This window comes from Osmerus eperlanus, chromosome 11 (assembly GCF_963692335.1).
Source record: "Osmerus eperlanus chromosome 11, fOsmEpe2.1, whole genome shotgun sequence".
NCBI classification, from domain to species: domain Eukaryota; kingdom Metazoa; phylum Chordata; class Actinopteri; order Osmeriformes; family Osmeridae; genus Osmerus; species Osmerus eperlanus.
Window position 1 is genome coordinate 8482019 of NC_085028.1, and position 17783 is coordinate 8499801.

General features: G+C 47.2%; 1 long non-coding RNA gene across 2 annotated transcripts; it reads right to left on the minus strand.

The window, feature by feature from the left end:
• Positions 1-9015: 9015 nt before the first annotated feature.
• Positions 9016-11069, minus strand: LOC134028936 (uncharacterized). Of its 2 annotated transcripts, none has more exons than XR_009931594.1 (2): positions 10475-11069; positions 9016-9325 (listed from the first exon to the last, which is right to left on the minus strand). It is a non-coding gene; the product is annotated as an uncharacterized LOC134028936 (long non-coding RNA). The 2 variants fall into 2 exon arrangements; XR_009931593.1 differs by lacking the exon at positions 10475-11069 and adding an exon at positions 9424-10466.
• Between the last annotated feature and the right edge of the window lie 6714 nt (positions 11070-17783).

The following is a 17783-nucleotide window of genomic DNA, read 5'->3' on the forward strand; positions in this document are numbered from 1 at the left end:
TGTCTGTGTGTGTGTTTGTGTGTCATGATGGACAGACACTGCGGATATTGTCACTTCCTCTGCCCCCCAGCTCATGACAAAAGCAGGGTTTGTTCTCTAGCCTGTTCCACAGTTCTCGGGCCATTGTTCTAGAACCTTCCGTTAAGATCCGTTACAAATCTGTTCACTGCCAGATTCAGGTTCCCAACAAGGAGCTGCTATTGTTTAGCAGGGAGACAGGGTGCGGAGTAGGAGACCGGTGGCAGGAGTAGGAGACAGGGCAGGAGTAGGAGACAGGTGGCAGGAGTAGGAGACAGGGGGCAGGAGTAGGAGACAGGGCAGGAGTAGGAGACAGGTGGCAGGAGTAGGAGACAGGTGGCAGGAGTAGGAGACAGGGCAGGAGTAGGAGACAGGTGGCAGGAGTAGGAGACAGGGGGCAGGAGTAGGAGACAGGGGGCAGGAGTAGGAGACAGGGGGCAGGAGTAGGAGACAGGTGGCAGGAGTAGGAGACAGGGGGCAGGAGTAGGAGACAGGTGGCAGGAGTAGGAGACAGGTGGCAGGAGTAGGAGACAGGGGGCAGGAGTAGGAGACAGGGGGCAGGAGTAGGAGACAGGGGGCAGGAGTAGGAGACAGGTGGCAGGAGTAGGAGACAGGGGGCAGGAGTAGGAGACAGGGGGCAGGAGTAGGAGACAGGTGGCAGGAGTAGGAGACAGGGGGCAGGAGTCAGGAGGACGGATACCAGACAGGAGACAGGGGGCAGGAGTCAGGAGGACGGATACCAGACAGGAGACAGGGGGCAGGAGTCCAGCAGGAGACAGAGGGCCGGGCTGGAGACAAGGTAGAAGACAGGCTGGAGAGAAGACAGGGGGCATGATAAGAGATTGGGGGGCAGGGTAGGAGACGGGGGGCAGGGTAGGAGATGGGGGGCAGGGTAGGAGACGGGGGGCAGGGTAGGAGATGGGCAGTGCATGAGATAAAGGGCGGGGCAGGAGGCGGGAAAAGATAGAGGGGGTGGGACAGGAGAGGGGGCTGGTCCTGACTCTCCTTCTGACAATACTCTCTCTTTCATTTTCTCTCTCTCACTGTCTCTCTCTCTCTCTCTCTCTCTCTCTCTCTCTCTCTCTACTTCTTAAAGAGATCAGGTTGTTCAAAGAGAAAAGCCAACCCCCCCCCCCACCCACCACCACCATTCTAGGAACTAGCTCCATTTAGTGGAATTCCCCTCCCTACACTTCTCCCCTCCTACCCTTCTTCCACTTCCCCACTTTCCTCCTCCCCTCCTCTCCTCACCTCTCCTCCTCCCTTTTCTTCCTCTTTTCTGGATGGTCAGCGTAGAAAGTCAGAGAGCTGAAGCCAAACAGCAGAGGGCCAGAACGAGAGCTCTCCTCACTCTTCCTCTCCTCTCTTCTCCTCCAGGTGTAGTTGTGTGATTCTCCATGTGTACAGCTCAGGGAGGACAATGGGAGCACTCAGGCTCGGGGGTAGGCTCGGGGTGGAGGAGGGGTGGGGTAGAAGGGGTGGAGATAATCTTACAGAGCAGCCTCTGTTTGTGCCAAAGCCTCCTCTAATACACAACAGATACTGTGTTCTCTTTCTCCACGCCCTGCTTTGTCCTCTCTCCTTCTCTCCCCTCTCCCTGTCTCCCCTCTCCCCATCACCCCTCTCCCTGTCTCCCCTCTCCCCATCTCCCCTCTCCCTGTCTCCCATCTCCCTTCCTCCTCTTCTCTCTCCACCCTCCTCTCCCTCTCTCCTCTCTCCCCCCTCCTCTCCCTCTCTCCTCTCTCCCCATCTCCCCTCTCCCTGTCTCCTCTCTCCCCATCTCCTCTTCTCTCTCCCCCCTCCTCTACCTCTCTCCTCTCTCCCCTGTCCCCTCTCCCTCCGCCCATCTCGCCCGGGGCTGCTGGAGCAGGTAGCGGTGGGGCGGAGATGAGCGATAGGGGAACAGAGCAGGCCATTCTGCTGCTTTCCTCTCTCACAGAGGATGCTGTTGCTGGACATGCAGACAGACACGATGGATGAGAGGATGGACGGATTGTCTATCTCCCTGTCTCTCACCCTCTTTCTGTTTCTCTCTCTCTATCTCTATCACAGGCGTGCGACCTGCCTTCTGGATAAAAACAGAGAAAGATAACACTGAGGTGATAATGAGGCTCCCGATGGAAAGGATGTTCCCTCAACTAGCATAGCATACACACACACACACAAACGTGCACACATACAATATATACGCATTTACACACACACGTAGAAAAAGGGTTCCAGCACCAGTGGTCTTCTCTCCAAAGTGATTCTGGGAGGCAGCAAAGTTCTAGGATTCTTCACTTCCTCAGGGGTTGTGGCGCGGCGCTAACGTGAGCTGACGGGGGATTAGCGGCAGACACCAGGAATGTTGGGTCTTTGTGCTGTGTGGAGCTCAGCCAGGACGGACCTGGGCACAGATACAAGATGGTCCTCCACCTGCCCTCTACCTCCACCTACCCTCAAGCTGCACTCTTCTTCCACCAGTCCTCCACCTCCACTTGATTCCATCTGCCCTCCATCTTCACCCATCCTCCACCGGCCCCCACCTGCCCTTCACCTCCACCTACCCCCATGCTCCCTCCACCTGCCCTCCACCTGCCCTCCACCTGCCCTCCACCTGCCCCCACCTTCCCCCCCGCCGTCCACTCTAGTTCCTGTAGAGTGTTTATATTGGTCAGCCAGTTCCGGAATTTACTCTCCCAATGCTAATTGGCTTCAGATGCCATCAGCTCACTGCACTCAGCAATGTCCCACACACACTGACTTCTTTCTCTCTCTCTCTCTCTCTCTCTCTCTCTCTCTCTCTCTCTCTCTCTCTCTCTCTCTCTCTCTCTCTCTCTCTCTCTCTCTCTCTCTCTCTCTCTCTCTCTCTCTCTCTCTCTCTCTCTCTCTCTTCTCTCTGTCTGTCCTGGCTGTGCTCAGTCTAATGTGAAGAATGTTAGAATGTGACACAAGTACAATTACAGACATATCAGTGTCCTGTGGGGTGGTGGAGCAGCTGTGTGGGGGGCATCTGGAGGGACAACGTCTTTCCTTTATCTACATCCAAGGAAATGTTTATGTTGTCGTTGCGTTCAATCATCACATGGAATAACCAGCTGTAATGAACGCACACTATACACACATCCGACATACAGGCCCGTGCGCACACACACACACACTGAGAGAGGGGAGAGGATGAGAGATCTTGATAGTTTCTGCAATTTCCTCTTTACTGCTGGTATCAGAGCATGGCTTACGTATTACCCTACACACACAAACACACACACACATGCACACTAAAAACCACAAACTCACACAAGCAGAGGGAAGCAGAGAAGAACAGAGTGAAACAGAAAGAAGTGAAGGAGAGCATAGTGAAGCAGAGGACTAGAGAGAATAAGAGAGGGGGAGAGAGGAGCAGAGAGGAGGAGAGGGGCAGAGAGGAGGAGAGGGGCAGAGAGGAGGAGAGAGGAGGAGAGGGGCAGAGAGGAGGAGAGAGGAGCAGAGAGGAGGAGAGGAGGAGAGAGGAGCAGAGAGGAGGAGAGGAGGAGAGAGGAGCAGAGAGGAGGAGAGAGGAGCAGAGAGGATGGAGAGAGGAGCAGAGAGGATGAGAGGGGCAGAGAGGAGGAGAGGGGAGGAGAGGAGGAGAGGGGAGCATGCTCTGGCATGCTGTCAGTCAGCTGTATAAAGACGGCGTAGCTGGCCTGTCTACTGACAGATTAAGACATCTTTTGATGTCTTCTGTACATCCCCAGAAACTCCCCATCACGGCTCAGACACTAATAAGATTAAATCTCCCATACCTTCTCCTCTGCCCCTGCTCCTAATCCCATGGCTTTGGTGCAGGAGCAGGGAGAACACAGGAGGAACACTGATACAATGAAAGTAACAATGTGAAGGAGAGTGCAGGAGAGGAAAGGAGAGAGGAGAGGTTCCTGAAAAATAACTGCTTTCTGGTCTCCATGGCAACACCAGACTACTATCCTGGACTGTCATTTCTCAGAGAAAGAGAGAGATAGGGAGAGAGAGAGCGAGAGAGAAGAGGGGTGGTCTTTTCTGTGCACACTACATGGTCTTAAGCCACACTCCATGTTACTGAACACAGCCTATTCTGGCTCATCATTCTACAGCAGAGGCGGTTGGCCCAGTAATGACCCCGCCCACTGCCACTGTCTCCATGGCAGCCTGCTCGGACTCTGTTGTCGCCAAGGTGCCAGTGATTACTCTGCAGGAAGCTGCCATTCCAATGTGAAATAGATATCTCTGTCTCCTCTTGCTAAATGGAAAATACCCACCCCCCGGTCTCTGTATCCTTTCGCTGCACACACACACACAACACATACACACACACTCACACACTCAACACATGCCCACACACTCAACACATCCACACACATATACAGTTTTTCTCAATTGCTAAAAATTGTATGTGTAAGCCATCCTCACAAAACCATTTTGCCAATTCCCACGTACCCCAGTCTTTAAACACAACTTACGGTAACACTTTATAATAAGTCAACGCTTTTTGGCATTTACAAAGTGTTAACTAATAGTTAGTTAATCCTTTATAAAACATTTTGGAACATTAACAATACATTATTAAATAGTTTATTATTAAACACTATGTTAATCATTAATAAACACTGTTAAAAATTATGTATTTGATTCATAATGCAATTCATAAGGTGTTTGATAACTGCATTACCATACCTTATAGAAAGCTTGTTAATATAGTTGCAAACCAGTAGTTTATAAGCTGGTACATGAGCTGGTATAGAAAGCATTAGCAAATGCTGAACAAACCATTTACATTACCTTTACAAAACACGAGTAAATAACTAACAACATATTTACTTATGTCTTTAATTAATGTACGCCAAGTCGAATACATGATGTACACTAATAGCAATACTAGCAGATATCTAAACAACTATTTTATAAACACTTACTAATGATGCAACTTGTGATTAGTAATGCAAGTTCTAAAGCATTTACTAACTGTTAGACTTTTCACAAGTTGCATCATTAGTAAGTGTTTATAAAATAGTTGTTAAGATATCTGCTAAGTATTAGTGTACATTATGTATTCGACTTGGCATATATTAATTAAAGACATAAGTAAATATGTTGTTAGTTATTTACTCATGTTTTGTAAAGGTAATCTAAATGGTTTGTTCACCATTTGCTAATGCTTTCTAAACCAGCTCATGTACCATCTTACAAACTACTGGTTTGCAACTATATTAACAAGCTGTCTATAAAGTATGGTAATGAAGTTATCAAACAACTTATGAATTGTATTATAAATCAAATACATCATTTTTAACAGTGTTTATTAATGATTAACATAGTGTTTAATAATAAGCTTATTAACTATTTAATAATGATGTTATAAAGGATTAATTAACTATTAGTTAACACTTTGTAAATGCCAAAAAGCGTTGACTTATTATAAAGTGTTACCCAATTGACCCTTCTTGACACATTACTCAGGTTCATTCACACTTCTTTGCAAAAGTCTAAACACACCTCTCACTTTAAGACACAATTGTCACCATTATGTCATTTAGAAAACACTGCCGTTTGATAAGTAAACTCAAACCAGCGCAATTCAAACACCCTTAACAACCAATTATACATGTATAAGCACTCACAAGCAAAAATACTCAACAAGCAGTCAGGGAATTTGGAATGAATACAAAGGTAAGCTCATCTGTACTTTGAAATCATAGATGCAAATATCAGAGAAAGAGGCAGAATTGTCAGAATGAGAGGAGGTGGACAAGGGAGAGGAAGAGGCAGAGGAAAAGTAAGAAGAACAACAATCTCAAATGAGATCCATGCCACACTATGACAGAAATCCCTATGACAGCACAACCTTCTCCAAGCCATGGAAGAAGCTTGTGGGGACATTGCTGTGGAGTCTTGTCAGGGATGGCTCAGGCATTCAAGGGCATTTTCCTTGCTGTTTGGCTTGAGAAAACATTGCCTGTGATGTTGAGGAAAATCTCTGGCCTGACCCTGGTCAGAGACAGGATGCTGACCCAGAATGAACAGTACTGTAGCGTACTCAAGCACTCTTACCCAGGTGAAAACGCTTTGTTTATTTCCTTGTTTTCTTAGCCTTTGTTCCCCAAATTACAATTTACAGTAATGAATTTGTGTTGTCGACTAACAGTACTACTATTTGTATACTGTGACCATTACAGTAAAAAGAGCTAAAAATGCAATTGCTGTATAATGAAAATAGAAAATAAACAGCCTGTAAGAAGGACAATTGCAGTATTTGTGAGTTTTATGATTTACATCATGTCAAACTCATGAGGTGGAACATATCTAAAATTCAGGGACACGTTATAGTCAATGGTTCATGAAAACCTTTTTATAATAGTGTTTTCAATTCCTCCCGGCAGTATGTAAAGGGTATTCAGAAGGTTGATTTTATTTGAGGGCTTTGTGTGAATTTTGAATGCAAAGTTTGTTTTATACGACAGATAATATGGTTTTGACGACAGTGTTTGATTTTGGGTCAAAAGTCAAGGGTTTGGCCAAAACAGTGTACGTATGAAGATGTGTGTTTAGAGTTTGGAGAAAACACAGTACACATTCAATAATGTGTACAGTACACATTTTCTTTCCATCTGCTACTGGCCTCTTCAACAAGGCCAAGGACTCCCATTGACATTCATTCACTTATTTAACTATTACAAGTCCATCTAATGGCAATTACAGTATGCACAAGCCACCTTACCTCAGTATCCGTTTGCACTATGTTGACCACTCTCGCTGCTCATTCTTATTCTTATTTTTATATATATTTTATTTTATATTTAAATTGTTGTATTCTTAGATTGTTTGGTTCTTAGAAATAGTTAAACTTTTGTACTTTTACTTAATTTAAGATTCGTATATGTTTAGTGTTTTGCACCTCCCTGCCACAGTAAATTCCGTGTTTGTATAACATACATGGCGAATAAACCGAATTCTGTTTCTGATTCTGATTCTGATAAATGTGTCTTAGCAATTGAGAAAAACTGTAATATCAACACACACAGACACATACCGTACAGCCATGCAGGGCTTGTTGAAAGGTATTTAAGAGGTGTCTCTGTCCAGAGATACGACTGCTCATCTGGGTCAGAGGATTTGCCGGGGCAGACAGACTGGCACACAGACTGGCTTGTAGTGTGTCTATTTTGAATGTGTGGTTGTGTTAGTTTCTGTGTTGGATTGCAAGGACTGTGTGTGTGTGTGTGTGTCTGTTTAAACATGATCAAGTACATGAGGCCAAGGCTGGATTTACTCATTCTAAAGCTTTTCTTTCTACTCCTCTCTCTGCATCTCTCTCTTTTTCATTCCCTCCACCCATACAGAGCAGGTCTCCCCACCAAAGCAGTGCAGCAGAAAGTAGGCCAAAAGCTATCTGAGGACAGGCAGGGGTGGAAAGAGAGGGAGAGGGAAGAGAAGAGAGGAGAGGGGCTAGGAGGCAAAAAAGGTAGAAGGAGAAAGAGAGGGGAGATGAAGAGAAATTAGATGGAGTGGGTGGGGTGGAGTAGAGTGGAGTGGAGAGGAGAGGAGAGGAAAGGAGAGGAAAGGAGGTACAAATCTAAACAGAAACACAGCCAGCAGGTCTGCTGAAATAGATAGTTGATAGTGTAGTCTGGGGCTGTCAGTTACATTTTCTCACAAACAGACAGACAGACAGACAGACAGACAGAGACAGGGAAACAGACGGATAGAGATACTGGCAGTCTACACACCATCCTCCATGTTACAGAGACGCTAAGTAGAACACATTTATTCTCCATTTTAGTCGACAATACACCCTGAGTTGACCTGCTGTTGTAGTTGAGGTGGACACATGTCCATACAGTACAATGGTTTGTGTGTGAGGGTGGTTGTGTGTTTGTGTGTGAGTATAACATGTGCTGTACCATGGCCAAGTGGCTGAGCCCCACGTGGACAGCGCAGCTCCAGAACCTTGAGAACATTCCAGTGCAGAGAGACGGAACACTGGGGTTCTGTCTGAGAGAGACAATGATAAAGCAGGCTTCTAGAACTACTGTTCTATATTACAGCACCCAATCTGAACACCACACCATAATCCGCATCAATGTTGTTTTATTGTTTGCAAATTAATGACCGGTGCAACTGAAAACTGAAAATGTATTTTATTATATATGTACATACTATCAGCGCATTTGAAAATGTTATATACATTTTACTACACATGAACAGTATTCACAGCCCTTCCATCAATACAATAGCCTGGGAATGATATATATCTAAACAGTTGACACTCCATCTTCCCTAAACCAGAGGCAGAATAACACACACACCCAGCCCCACGTTGACATACTGTGTCAAAATGTTTGATAGAAGTGTATCATTAAGGCAGCCTCTCATGAACCGTAAATTGATACAGATACTTAATAATAATAATGATCGTTATTGTTATTATTATAATTATAATACACGTAACCCCTTTTAGTTCATTCATGTATAACTATTCAGGTTTTAGGAAATCCATAGTAACATAATAATAGCTTTAGTGTCTTATTTGAAGATTATTTATAATAACAGAAGTGATGCCTGACCAACTTGAGTGAGAAGGGTTATTGTTCTGCGACTCAGTTAAATCAGATACACAACACAGTATAGATCAGGAACATTTGTAAACCACAGACATCCCAACCTGCAGAGACTCATTTCAGGGAGGTGGCTTCTCGCCCACCCCCCCCCCCCCCCCCCCCCCCGGGACACAATCCGGACGCATGATGTACCCCCTCAACCAGCACGTATCCCTCTAACCCCCCCCCTCCCCCACTCCCCCCCGGCCCCCCAACACGCAATCAAGACGTGCGCTATGCTCCTGTCTCTACCAGAAATGACCATTGGACAGTCTCTCGCTCGCTCTAAATAGCTCTGAATACAAAATCCCCGATTGGAGATTGTAGAGCATTTGCGGGTGTCAGGGAGCCGATATTGAAATACGGGAGACTCCCGGAACTTCCGTGAGACTTGGGATGTCTGAAACCAGTAGACAGGAAAGACACTTAGAGAAGCTAGAATTTTTCAGAAGGATCCAGAAAGGTTCCAGAGATTTTCCAGAAATGTCCATAGCTCTGGGTATCAACTTGAGCAGATGGTGAGAGAGTTTCAGACCTCAGCCCACCTCATCCAAGCAGGAAAAAGTCTCCAAGTCCACCTTAACTACAGGGTCCTCGTGTGAACCTGTAACCTATCCTCCTTCCCAATACAGCAACTCCCTCAGCAGACAGCTGCAACCCACAGAGGCGACCAGGGACAATAAAGGGGTCTAAGCCAACTCTAGACGGTAGAGCTGAGGGTGGAACAACAACATCATGTTCTGCTGAGAAACGACAACTCGACAACAGTACAAGTAAGTTAAAGGCTTGACGAGGACAAACACATGCGTACTGAGCTTTCATGTTCACGCTCTCCACAGTACTTTGTGTTGCTCTCAAGTTAGAAGGCAGGATGTGCAAACGGCCTTCGGGAGGCCCAGTCAGGGAGGAACCAAGGACGGAAACACAGGTTCAGTGAAGGCGTACTGGAGTACTAGATTTAGAGGTGGCAAAAACCAGACAGCATGTGTTCACCTCTTGTGAACATTAGTGTAGTCCAGGGTGGCTAATATGGACATATGAATAGTATAGCCCAGAGGGGCTAACATAGACACTAATATAGTATAGCCCAGAGGGGCTAACATAGACACTAGCATAGCATAGCATAGCCCAGGGTGATAAACTATGACACTTGCATAGCATAGCCCAGAGTGGCTAACAATGACCCTAGCATGGCATAGCCCAGGGTGGCTAACATGGACACTAGCATAATATAGCCCAGGGTGGCTAAGATGAACACTAGCATAGCTCAGCCCATGGGGGCTAACATGGACACTAGTATAGCAGAGACAGAGTGATTAACTATGACACTAGCATGGCACAACCCAAGAGTTGCTAGCTCCGACCCAATATTTTCCTCTGTAATGTCACACGACCGAGCGTCCGGCCATCTTCTAACCCTCCGACATTGCGTCCCGATAACCCCATTCTCTCACTCTCCCTCCTTCGCTCTCTCCCTCATTCTCTGTCTCTCCTCTCGCTCCTTTCATTTGATCTCTCTTCTCCTGTGCGGTGTTTAAGAGTGTAGGACTGGGACAGAGCGCCCCTCCCTGCTCCCGAGAGCCCAACCCGTGGACATGACAGCGTCACAAGTTAGGGTCTCAGGGACGGAGTGAGGCACAGAGTCTCTATGCTACGTCTGTCTCTCCTTTCTGTCTCTCTGGACATTTCTCGGAACAGCTCTCAGTCTATCTCCCTTCAGTCTTTCTCTAAATACCTGTAAGTTTCCATTTCCTGGCAACGGCGTTTGTGCGGCGAGTCCAGTGTCGAGTGAATCAAAGGGCCCTTCATCTAATCAAAGCTTAATCTCATTGTTGCTTCATAGATCTGAAACCCACTATTACCAAGCACATGAGGATATTGGGGATAACAGGCTCCCTGGGTGGTATGCATCCTCCTCCCTCTCCTCGTCCTCATCTTCCTCTTCTCCTCCTCCGCCTCATTGTCTTCCTCTCCGTCCACTGCTTTTCATCTCCCTTTGATCCTCCCTCAGATTCTCAGGCTTCGAGGGACACGATCGTGACCACAGGCAGGAAGACAGACACATACTTATGGACACAAAGACAGATGCATAGGCAGTAAGACAGGCTGACAGACGGGCAGACACAAGACAAAAAGGCCCGCAGGTAAGCAAACAGACAGACTGACGTACGGACAGTCAACTGGATGGATTCTGACTCCCATGAGGAATATCTTTCGTGTGCAGATACATGCAAGCACACATGTACACTCTTACATGGATGTGCACACACAGACATGACACACCAGTAACCGCGGGACATGGAGGGGACTGGAGCTCCACAGGCTGGTTGGCTGTTGTGCTTTAGGGAGGAAGAAGAGCTTCCATCATCATCATTATCATCATCTCCATCTACTCACCAGGGTCTGGGACACAGCTGAACCACTGGCATTGGCTCACACGCAGCCTGCAGAGAAGGCGGCGGCGGGGGGGGGGGGGCACAGACAGAGACGACGGGGGGGAGTGAGGGCGAGGGCGAGAGAGAAGCTGAGAGACAATCAGACAGAAAAAGAGAGTGACAAAGAGAACGATATAGAAAGAGAGGTAGAAGGAAGGGAAGAGGAAGATAGAGTGAAAGATATCGACAAATATGTATCATTTTGAAGTTTGACAAGAAGGAGATGTAAACATGGGAAAATGTGAGGCGGATAAGAGCCAGACGGACATGAGAGGGGTGGTGGCATGGGGTAGAGGGAACCATGTGCCCTCGCCACACACACACACACACCGACTCACACACCGACACACACATAGAGTCTGACAAGAGGAAAATCTAATCCTTTGGACCCTGAAACAAAGAGAACCATAGTTTACAAACATGTTAGAGGATGATGGATGGATGGATGGATGGGTGGATGGATGGAGTGATGGATGTAGAAAAATAGAAACCGTCCAGAATGGAGGAAAGGAGGGAGTCACTCTAGCCTCTAGCCGCACAAAACACATCGCCAAAGAAGCACACCAGTCTGCCTGACCAAGGAGAGGGACACACTCACATACACACACACGGCCATGCAGCACACACATGCACATGCCCCATACATGGACACACCCCCCACACACACACTCAGTCACTCACTGTGTCTCTGCGCTGTTAACCCATGCAATGACTCCATGTGTGTCAAACCCAGACTTTGCTCCAGTTTAGCCCCGGTGCTGAGGTGGAAAGGTAGAGAAGTGGAGAGGAGAGAAGGAAGGGTGGAGGGGTCGCCGGGTAAAAAGGTGGAAGGGTTGCCGGGCAGAAAGGTATAAATCCCCGTTAGGAAATGACAGAATGAGGCGATGCTCCTTGTTCTGCCGCTTCACTTTCATTTGTGTTCTTCCTCCCTTTCTCCTTCTCTCTGCCTTTCCCCGCTTCTTTCTCTGTCTACTCTCCTTCTCTCTCCCTCTTTTTCTCTGTACTGATCAAAAACATGCGACTGAATGTAGAACCTCCAGCCAGTCAGCCCTCTCCTGACTCTCTCTCTCTTTCTTTCTCGCTCTCTCCTTCTCTCCCTCTCGTTCAATCTCCCTCGTGCGCGCATGCTCCCTGCAGTCCTTTATGCATCCATGTTGATTGGAAGGAGAGAAGAAAAAAAAAAGTTGCCCGAAAAAATAAACCTGAAGAATCTCCTCCGTTAGTAAGCTGTGACACAGCTGTGATCACTTACAGCAAGAGGCCCAGTCTGTGCTGTATCAGCTGGAGATACTGAGAGAGGTGGGGAAGAAGAGGTGGAGAGAGGGAGAAGGAGGAGAGAGAGAGAGAGAGAGAGAGAGAGAGAGAGAGAGAGAGAGAGAGAGAGAGAGGGAGGGAGGGAGGGAGGGAGGGAGGGAGGGAGGGAGGGAGGGAGGGAGGGAGGGAGGGAGGGAGGGAGGGAGGGAGGGAGGGAAAGTCGCTGGTTTCTTTTCCACCTTGCTGGTATTTTATTTCCCCTGTTCTCTCTTTTGGGTGCTTGTCTTCCTCTCAACGTGGGCTGTCTCTCGTTTTCCCTCTCGCTCTCCTTCCCTCACTCCCTCCCTCCCTCTCTCCCTGACACATGCCCGACATCATTAACACTATACTTCAAAAAGAGAACGAACGAGAGAGAGACAGAGAGAGAGAGAGAGCGATTGATAAACAGAGACAGAAAGAGAAAGAAAGAGGGGGGAGAGAGAGAGCAGAGAAACATAGCTACATGATGTGCTTGGCTTATAGAGGCTACATCTAATCTCCTCTGGCTCCCCCAGGCTTTGGTAGGAGTGGGAGAGAGAGGAGGGAGAGAGGAGGGAGAGAGGAGGCAGGGAAGAGGGAGGGAGGAGGGATGAGGGGGGGAGGGTCAGAGGCAGTAGGGAGGGAGAGCGTGAGGTACAACACTCAGTAGACTTGAATCAACGACCAGCAGGATAAATCCCCAACACTACACTGCCCCCTTGCTTTCCCACTTATCACTCTCCGACTTCGCTCTCCCTGTCCCTCTCTCTTTCTATCTTAATTCAATTTAATCTCTTTTTCTCTCCCTCTGTCTCCTGTCCACCGTGCCTGCCTCGCCACATCTCCTGTCCTGTATGTCTGCTTCTGTCTGCAAATTCCTAGTGTCTTACTCCCCCCCCCCCCGACAGACCTGACGGTACCACTTTTATATCTTACCTCTTATTCAGTACACACGTACACACACACAAACACTCAGATCCAGCCAGTCACAAGGAGCTAATATTAGACTCTTTGAAAGAGCCGCCACTGCAAGCAGACACAGCAGTGAGTCTGTGACTCACTATCTCTCTTACACACACACACACTCCACAGCACATACTGTACATATGGTATACTTGTATATCCACACACATAAAGACACATGCTGGACTTAGTAAAGTAGTAAAGGAAGCAGTGCCAAACACCCAGAATGCAATAGTGTAAGACGGAGTGGGTGATGTGTGATTGATATGTGTCACATAAAATGACATGTCCAAAAGAACAGTCGTGTATGGGCTTGGAAACGTCAAAGGGGTATTGCTACAGTGACCAGGCCCTGGCACCACAGTCTACTCTCTTTTACCTCTATCGCATTGTGTTCCTCCTCTTTCCTCTATTTGTCTCTCTCTTGCCAACTCTCTCTCTCTACCTATACCTCTACCTATGTGTCTCTCTCCCTCTATTTCTCAGCCTCTGTCTCTGTGCGTTGGCTGCCTGGTCCCAGGGCAGGGCCACACAGACCCTTTCCTGTAGAAGCTAACTTGTGGCTGGAGGAAGCAGCACAGGTTTGGATCTACGGGTGGGAGTCTGTGAGCAGGAACTGTTGTCCAATCACAGGTGAGGGCAGGAGATACTAGCAAGCATTGAAGCAGGAAGATGGAGACAGACCGCTGTCTTTCCACACATTCTCTTTCTGAACAGTTGAAGGAAAGAATGAGCGATTAACTCAGTAGAAAAGCAAATAGTGTCTCTGAAACTCAAAGAGAGCAGTAAAACATCTGGAATCAACTCTACTGCATTGTACTGTACTGTACTGTACTGTACAGTAATCTACAGGTGAGTCAGCAGCTTAAGGACAAGACAGGGAATATAATAGTGGTAAAGAAGCCAGGATTTTCTTTTACTGACTTGCGCCAACACTCTCTCTTTGTGTGCAGTTGGGTGGGGTAGGTGCAGGGTTAGGTATGGAACAGGAATAGGGTTAGGTGGCTCCACAGCCAGCAAATCGGAGTACAGTAAAACACATTTTAAGTCAAACTGATCTCCATTGGAGTAAGAGTTGAGAGGGATCAGTAGGTCATGCTGTGGTTACTTGCTTCAGGTCACAACACTCACCCCTGACTCACCCTGTCATTCTCTCCGTCTGTCTCTTGTCCTTCTTCTACCTGGGCCTCACTCAGCTGTTTCTCTTTGCCCTCCTGTCTCTCCCTCATGCTCAGTTTCTCTCTTCCTCTGTCTCCCTCATTCTCCTTCTCTCTCCGTCTCTCTGATATTCGCCTCACGTTCAGATGCAGCAGTCCTCCACCAATCGCTGGCATCCATCCACACCTCAGACCCCCCAGGCTCCTCTCCCACAATGCACCTCAGCTCCAAAACTTTACCAGACACACACTGACTTTTCTTTCTTTCTTTTTCTTCATTAGAGGGGAGGAGCTGAATCGAGGGATGGTTTGGCAGCTTGGCATGAGAGACCATAGTGTGTGTGTGTGTGCATGTGTGACAGAGAGAGAGCGACAGAGAGAGAGAAAGAAAGAAAGAAAGAGAGAGAGAGAAAGAGAGAGAGAAAGAGAGATAGAAAGAGAGAGAGAAATAGAGAGAGAAAGAGAGTAGTCATCATGGTGTTAATAATGATGAAGCAGATGAAGCTCTTAGTTCCTGTCTGGGTAACCAGAGAACTACAGGTCCCAGATTGCACTTCTCTCTTGGGGTTGAGAGAACTATAATTTAACATAATATTATCTGGATGTGACCGGTACAGGGGGAAAGATAGATAGAGAGAGGGTTAGATTTAGTCTAGGTTTGAGGATTGTTTTGTCAGTCCATTTTGGGTTCCAACTATTATCCTTATTCTGACTGATTATTCTGTAAATTCAGCGTCATCTATTGTAATTTATTGAGTCAGTTTGTTGTGTCAATCATTTTTAATAACATCTCGTTTTTTTCACATTTTTTAAGGATAAACTGAAATGGAAAGTAAGAGTGGTTGAGGGAAGTTGTGAAAGAAGAGGGGGAAGAGAGAGAAAGGGAGAGATGGAGGGAGAGTGGAAAGAAAAAGCACACATTAAAGATATGCAAATGCAGCTGTCTGGTGTAAGCAGTTTTAACAAGCCCTGGTGGGCTGCTCGGCTCTATTTATAGTGTGTGTGTGTGTGTGTGCTGTGTGTGATGACTTCTTTAAGACGGTTATTCATGTTGTGCCAGAAAGACTGACATGGCAGCAGAAATATCTTCCTTAGCAGAAAAAATCATAGGACATAAATCTATGACATCCCCAGAACAGGGTAAGCTACAAACTGGTTAGCTACAAACTGGTTAGCTACAAACTGGTCAGCTACAAATAGCCCATCAGTAGTTGGACAGCAGATCAGAAAAAATTATACACGTGTGCGTGTATGTGTGGGTGTTAGTGTGTGTGTGCGTGTGTGTGTTGTATGCTACAAGAAGGGCAGATGGTCAGACAGGCAGCTGGTGTGTTTATAGATTGTTGACCATAGAACAGAAACAGCTGCAGCCCTCGATCCTCCCTTCAGCCCCTCTCTCTGTCCCTGCATCTCTCTGTCCCTGCATCTCTCTGTCCCTGCATCTCTCTGTCCCTCAGTCCCTTGGACAATCCCTCCATCCCTCCATCTCTCCTGCTCTGTTCTTTACTCTGAATGGACAGACAAATGGATGGACAGATGGTGTATACTGAGACAGGTCTAGTGATAAGTGCATTTTTGCTAGGTTGTGCAGAGTCATAATGCCCTGCAGTCGTATTCCCCTGCAGTCATAGTGTCCTGCAGTCATACTGCCCTGCAGTAGTACTGCCCTGCAGTCTTACTCCCCTGCAGTCATAGTGTTCTGCAGTCGTACTGCCTTGCAGTTGTACTGGCCTGCAGTCGTGGTGTCCTGCAGTCGTAGTGTCCTGCAGTCGTAGTGTCCTGCAGTCATAGTGTCCTGCAGTCGTACTTTTCTTACTATGCTCTATTTTCTTCTTCCCCATTTCAGTCATTTCAGGGAGACTGAGGCGTTTATATGGAGGTGTGGGGGATGTCATTGAGTTCAGCTTTCACTGAGTGTCCTCAAACAACCTAGTGTCCCACTTCCTCCTCCTTCTCTCCCTCCCTCCATCTTACTCTGCTTCCCTCTTTCTGACTCCCCCCTTATTCTCAGTCTCCTCCAAAATCCCTCCCCCCCTCCTGTTTTCTATTTCTCTCCATCTCTCTCTCTATCTTTCTGCGGCACCTTAATTCGCTCTGAACCTAATCGTTTCTCCTCCTCTACATTATTCCCATTTTTCGGTCCTGTCTATATTCTACTCCCATCGTTCCCATCTCCCTCATCTCTTCATCACGTCCTGCCCATCCTTTAGCCAAGCATCGCCTTCACCGCTCTCCTAAGCTCATGCACTATTTTGCCTTTCTTCCCTCTCCTCAATCTCTCCAGACCTCTCCTCTGTCTCCCACCTTGCCACACCACCCTTGCCATCTCAGATTCTCTCACTCGGCATCCTGCACCCTTTCATCCTCTAGATTTAAACTCTCACTCTCTTTTTATCCCCCCCCCCCCCACTCTCTCTCTCTCTCCCTCTATCTCTTCATTCTCTGTGATGGAAGGAGGGTGGAGTAATCCGTGCTGGTTGCCATGACACTAGACAGCTCTCGCTTGACGAAGGCACGTAGCTTCCTATCTGCTCTATTTCCCCCGAGTCCACGGTGTGTGTGTCAGAGACATACAGATGAAGTAAACGTGTGTTGTCTTGCTACAATAGTATGTGTAGTAGTCTGTGTTGGGTTTAGTGAATCGTGTGCTTGTGGAGTGTGTAGTGTGTGTTGGGTATGTAGTGAACAGTGTTTGTTGTGTTTCTAGTGTGCATGTATGTAGTGTGTAGTAGTGTGTGTAGTCGCGTGTGCAGCCATACAGACATTGCCCCCTGCTGTTGAGAAGGATCAAATGCACACCTCTCTGTCCTCCACTAATAGATGTATATGCAGAATGTGTAAATCCATTTCTTTATCCTTCTATCCATTCCTACAGTCCTCCATCTCTCTTCCCAAGACTCCAGCCCAGATAAATAATTTAAGAGTTTCCAACCATCTGCCGCTCTTTCTGCCTGGTCTCTCCTCCTCCTTCGCTCCTCCCATCCCCCTCCATTCCTGTCTTCGTTTTTCCCTCTTTCTGACATCTTTCTTTTCTCTCTTCCTCCTTTCCTCTTTTACCCTCCTACCTTCTTTTCCTTCCTCTCCTTCATTTCTCCATCATCTCCTTCCCTCACCCCTTCCTCTCTTTCATTCCTTTGTTCCCCCTTTCCTCCTTACACCTTTCAGTTAGTCAACAGGACTCACAGTCAAGGTTAACAGTCACTGCATTAGAACTGTCAATTTCATATTTCATATTTCGTATCTCTTTCAGGCTTCTGTTACCATCTCACAGTGAAATAGCAGATATATAAAAGCATCATCTCTTCGCCACTCCCAAAGCCTGCAGTACCTCCTAGCACCAATAG